Source organism: Limulus polyphemus, unplaced genomic scaffold, assembly GCF_000517525.1.
Source record: "Limulus polyphemus unplaced genomic scaffold, Limulus_polyphemus-2.1.2 Scaffold6129, whole genome shotgun sequence".
Lineage (NCBI taxonomy): Eukaryota > Metazoa > Arthropoda > Merostomata > Xiphosura > Limulidae > Limulus > Limulus polyphemus.
Window position 1 is genome coordinate 1 of NW_013671739.1, and position 5,316 is coordinate 5,316.

Sequence of the window (5,316 nt, forward strand, 5' to 3'; positions counted from 1 at the left end):
AACCCTAATATGCATTGGTCTTCAATGTTAGACAAGTATACTTTGTGTCTGTCCTTTATGCCCATGAATAGTTACCCACACTGGTCCCCACAACCTTGCATAATGTCCTGTCACACCTAAAAAAGCTTCTCTATGGCTTCTGGTACTCCTTTATGATCTAGCATCTTGATACTCACAAGGGTTTGCTGAGACGCAGAATCTATGACAAAGTTACACTTTCGGCCATCCAGCTTTCCTGTCACACAGACACTATGTGTGCTTGGCATTTTATACCTAGCTGTTGGGATTTTCGTGATGGGGGTTGGTGGGCATCCCTCAACACCAACCACTACTGGTCTCCTTGAGGCTTACTTATTGGTAATATTCTTCTTACACTGGCTCCTCATATGTCCTTGCTCTCCACAGTTCCAACAAGCTTTCTGGGTAGCTGCTTTTCCTGCCATGGCATATCCCCTGTGTTGAAGTTGCCAGCAATGAGCTCTCTTGTGCCCAGGTTTATTACAGTGCCAGAAAAGTTCCTCAAACTTCTCTGAAAGCTGCCCTTTTCTGGCCTTGAATCCAGATGACTGTACCAACCTTGGTACCTCTGTGCTGGACTTAACATAGGATTCAAATTCAAGAGCTCTGGCCATTGCATCCTGCATAGTAGAGGGGTGTACTTGCTTTACTTGTATCTTTAGTTTTGGACTGTCCAAGGCATCTACAAACTGATCTTTCAGCAACAACTTGAAGAGATTGGGTGGTGCAGTTGGGTAGGCCTTGTGTGCCATACTTTCCAAGTCCTGTGCCAGCTCTTGCAGGCTCTCCCCTTTAGCACGGACTCTCGTCCTAAGCCTAGCCCTGTAGACTTCAGACTGATATTGGGTTCCATACCTGAGTTCTAGAACCGCTACGAGTGCTCTATAGTTGTGTCTATCGTCTGCTGACAACTGTCCAAGTATTTCCAGTGGTTGTCCCTTCAAGCTCGTTGCCAGATATACAGCTTTCTGCTCCTCTGTCCATCCATTCATTTCTGCCAGTAGCTCAAATTGTGCTCTATATGTTTCCCATGGTGCCTTCCCATCGAATTCCTGTGGCTTCCTTTGTACTGGATCACTCCTATTACTGACATTCGTATCTGGGATGTGATTTCTAACAGGACTGAAGATGTCTGCATTAGGGTTGCCTTCCAGACCCCGCAGCTTTTTACACAAGGAGGATACATTAACCATCGACTTAATCAGCCCCAGACAATGGCAAGCCGACGATAGATCATCCTTTAATGTATCTAATTCGCTTTTAAATTTACTAATGTTTTCCATTTGTACTTCTTGCCACTGTTGTTGACTTTCCTGTAGTTGTTGCTGACTTTCTTCTTGTTTCCTTTCTCGTCCCAGTTGCCACTGCTGTAATTTTTCTTCTTGTTTCTTTTCTTTTTCCTCCAACAACTGCTGTAATCTCTCTTCTTGTTTATTTTCTTTCTCCTCCAACCACTGCTGTGGTTTCTCTTGTTTACTTTGCTGTTCGAGCTGCCATTGTTGTAGGTTTTCTTGTAACTGCTGTTGTGTTTTTTCTTGTTTCTTTTCTTTTTCTTCCAACAACTGCTGTAATTTCTCTTCTCATTTCTTTTCTTTTTCTTGCAACAACTGTTGTAATCTCTCTTCTTGTTTCTTTTCTCGTTCTTCTTGTTTTTTTCTTGTTTATTTTCTCGTTCTTTTTGTTTCTTTTCTTTTTCCTCCAACAACTGCTGTAATTTCTCTTCTTGTTTCTTTTCTTTTTCTTCCAACAACTGTTGTAATCTCTCTTCTTGTTTCTTTTCTCGTTCTTCTTGTTTTTCCTTTTTCCTCCAACCACTGCTGTAATCTCTCTTCTTGTTTATTTTCTCGTTCTTCGTGTTTCTTTTGCTGTTCTTGTATTGCTGCCATCAAATCTGCTAAGCCGTAGTTTGATTTTCCGCCTCTCGTTTCCATTTTTTTTCCCCACTCTCTGACACCAATTTGTTACGTCTCCGTTCGTTAGTTGATTTTCGGTAACTTCGTTCCGACGAAACTTCAGCGACACAAGTCCTTTCTTAAAAAACTGGTTTATTCTTTCCGAATACAACTTTACGATACACTTAATTTCAACAGTCGCACTATAACAAACGCTATAACAACGAACTTCTCACGTGCTCAACTTCAACAATACTCTCTGACTGCAGTTCATCACCTCGTCACGTTGTGACCATCTTATATATAACAGACTACCACCAATCTAGTAGTCTCCCGACAATTCACGAAGGTTCGAGAAAGACGTGGCGTGATACTAGTCACGTGACCTCGCTGACGCAACAGTATTTATAAATAATATTGTACTCCTGTTTCTACATGCTGTACGAAACATAGATTCTATGTGAACTTTATAGATATTGTATCATGCGCCCTTTCGTAAACAGACATCCAGATCAGAATATTAAAAAGTTAGCTTACAACATTAAATACCGTATTTACTAGAATAATTTGACACGTAAATGAAAAGTCATAACTTTCCTGAAGGCTATGGAGTTGCGAAAAAAACAACAAAAAAAACGTTTTTATTATTTTTCTTCATTTTCTCTGGTTTTGTTTTTCTTCTATCTAAATCAAGGTCAGTTTTATTCATTTCGTTGTAGATGATAAGATAAATGATTAAAGAGTTGTGTTTTTCGTTTCTGTGTGTTTAAACGCAAAGCTATACAATGGGCTGTCTGCGCTGTGCCTACCACGAGTATGGAAACTCAAGTTTTAGGCCTTTAGCTTACCGCTGAGTTACAATAATTGTTGGAAGCGTTTACAAACTTTTTTTTTTACTTAGATGAGGCGCGAAAAAGTGAAGTCTTTGGTGAGTATATTAATGAACTTGTTCATTAATGAATAACATACTTTTAGATGTATTGTTGCTGGGTTTTTATTTTATGTTTTCCATAAGAATTTTTAAACATCAATTATTTATTAAAAAAATATGTTGAAAATGTGAAAATTTAATACACTACTTGTTAGTTGTTATGTTTTGTTTGTTTTTTGTATAGCGCACTCTCGTGGCAATTATGAAATATACATGTACATTGTTGCTCGTGTACTGTAGAAAAGCGTCAAGAAGGTTGATAAATACTAGAATCATCGGAGTGTAAAATGATTGTTTGTAATTGGTAAGTGAATCAAAAGAAAAATAACATTGAGTGCCCCTTTCACAGTTGGTTGTTTAGTATATCATAGGCTTACATAAGTTGTAGTTGCTTTTGTGTGTTTATTTCTAGTTTGATCAACTGTATCATCACAGTATCAGTATCACTGTATGATGTATCATCAGTTAGCGTAATCTGTAGTTTATATTTATAATTTGTAATGCTTATCTTATAGTTATACCAATTACCACCTGAGATTATAGAAAGAGATTAATTTACAGTAAACCTTCAAAGAACTACTTTTCTAGAAATTCTAGTTATTACTTTTATCTCTATAGAATTGGGCTATAAATTATTATATATGTACTACCTCAGTCCTTTTTTTTAACTTTTAAGTCTAACTCATAATGTAGTAATACTAATAAGTAATGTAACCAAAAAGTAGGTAGTTGTTATATAAGGACAGGAGATTATTTGCCAATTAGAGAGAAAAGAGAATTCCAAACTTGTCCAGTTTTCATAGTTAGAGAAAGTAACTATTTTGGATGAATAAACTTTGAGAAATTTTGGTTATCTTCAGGGAAACCTAAATCTGACACATTTATCATAAATCTTGAAAAAATGTGTGTTACAAGGCTTCTGATCCTCAAATTCAAAATGGGGCACCTGATTTGTTGATGTGCACTTTGACTTTTATAATGCCAAGCAAGAGGTTAATTCTTAAATTTAAGTGCACTGAAATTGAGAGGAAAGTTAATGACTAGAATTGTAATTGTAGGTGCTAGTATTTTTAAGTTTTCTGATTACACTTAAAAGCTGGAGAGAATGATATTTAAAATGTTTGTCTTATCCAAAAAGATAACACAAATGTTAATGAATAGGGCTCATAATATAAAAGTTGAGTTTTTATATGAAGAAGTGTATAATTGTATATCTTGGGTATGGAAAGGATCTTCTGCAATTGTCAGTGAAATCTACCCCATTGTGTTAGAAATCATCATGGACCTCAAAACTGTAACAACAAGGAGATCTTTAACATGGGAAATACAGGCAATCTAGTCAACTTTTGGCAGCATTACCTCCATAATAGATCATTAGAATGGAAGGAGGCATAATAGGGTGGAGTTTTTACACAATCACCCACCTATTTCTTCAGGAACATCAGGTGTGTAACTACACAACACCCGAACACACTACAAGTTGATAAAGGAAACCTACTGAAACATATAGCATTGTGACACATAAACATTCATCATACTAGGAGTATGGTACTGGGATAACTTCTAGATAAATGCTCCATATGTAACCATGAGATGGACATATGGCAGTTAGTTGCTATCCTGGAACTTGTCAGAGTAGACGTATGCATGGACAGCTAACTTTTTTTAAAAGCGGGAGAGTAGTTTAAATGTAAAGAGGAGTTGGCTAGTGTAGCAAAGACAGAAAAGTTTTTACTAAAAAATTTACGAAGTGGATGGTATATGTCCCTTCTACTCTCCTGGTTAGGCACCTATGTATGTATGGAAAAGCCAAGGTGTAATTACCACCATTCCACTCAAGATCAGTGGAACAAGACATCTACCAAATAGAAGAAAAGTTTGAAATAATTTCCAATGTGAATGGATTTAGTAGTGAACAACAAGCTAGTCATTTTACTGCACATATATAAGAACCAGCTTTTAGATCATAAAGCAATTTTCCAATAGAATGCCATAACAATTGTTAGGCACTGGTGATTGGCAAATCAAATATTATTGGAGTGTCACATCAGGAGTAAGTTTCTAAAGCAGAGTATAGGAGCACACAATGGAAAAAGGACAAGACCTTTGCTGAAGATAAGGAAAGACTTGTTCAATTACTTTATTCAAATGCTTCATAAATTTATGGGAAAAATATTGATGTAAAAGATATCATTTTAAGTTCTGAAATTGTAAGAGAAAAGTTGGGAAACCTAAAAGTTGATAAATGCCCTGGACCAGACAACTTTTATCCTAAGGTTTTAAATGAACTTAAAGATTTTATTTGTGAACTGCTAGCTAATATTTTTTAAAGGTCATTGAGTAGTGGAAGAGTATTAGAAGATTGGAAGTTGGCTAATGTTAGTCCAATATGTAAAGGAGGTGATAAACATTGTCCAGGCAATTTTTGACTAGTCTTTTATCAGTAGGTGGAAAGGTTTTAGAGAGTGTGATTAA

At 36.4% G+C, this 5,316-nt stretch overlaps 1 protein-coding gene across 1 annotated transcript in view; it reads left to right on the forward strand.

The window, feature by feature from the left end:
* Window positions 1-3,068: 3,068 nt before the first annotated feature.
* LOC106473386 (cysteine/serine-rich nuclear protein 2-like) overlaps window positions 3,069-5,316 on the forward strand; it is a 40,090-nt gene continuing 37,842 nt past the window's right edge. Inside the window, exon 1 of the mRNA XM_013934069.2 lies at window positions 3,069-3,145. The gene's annotated coding sequence lies outside the window, so the exon portion shown is untranslated. The remainder of the gene's footprint in view (window positions 3,146-5,316) is intronic.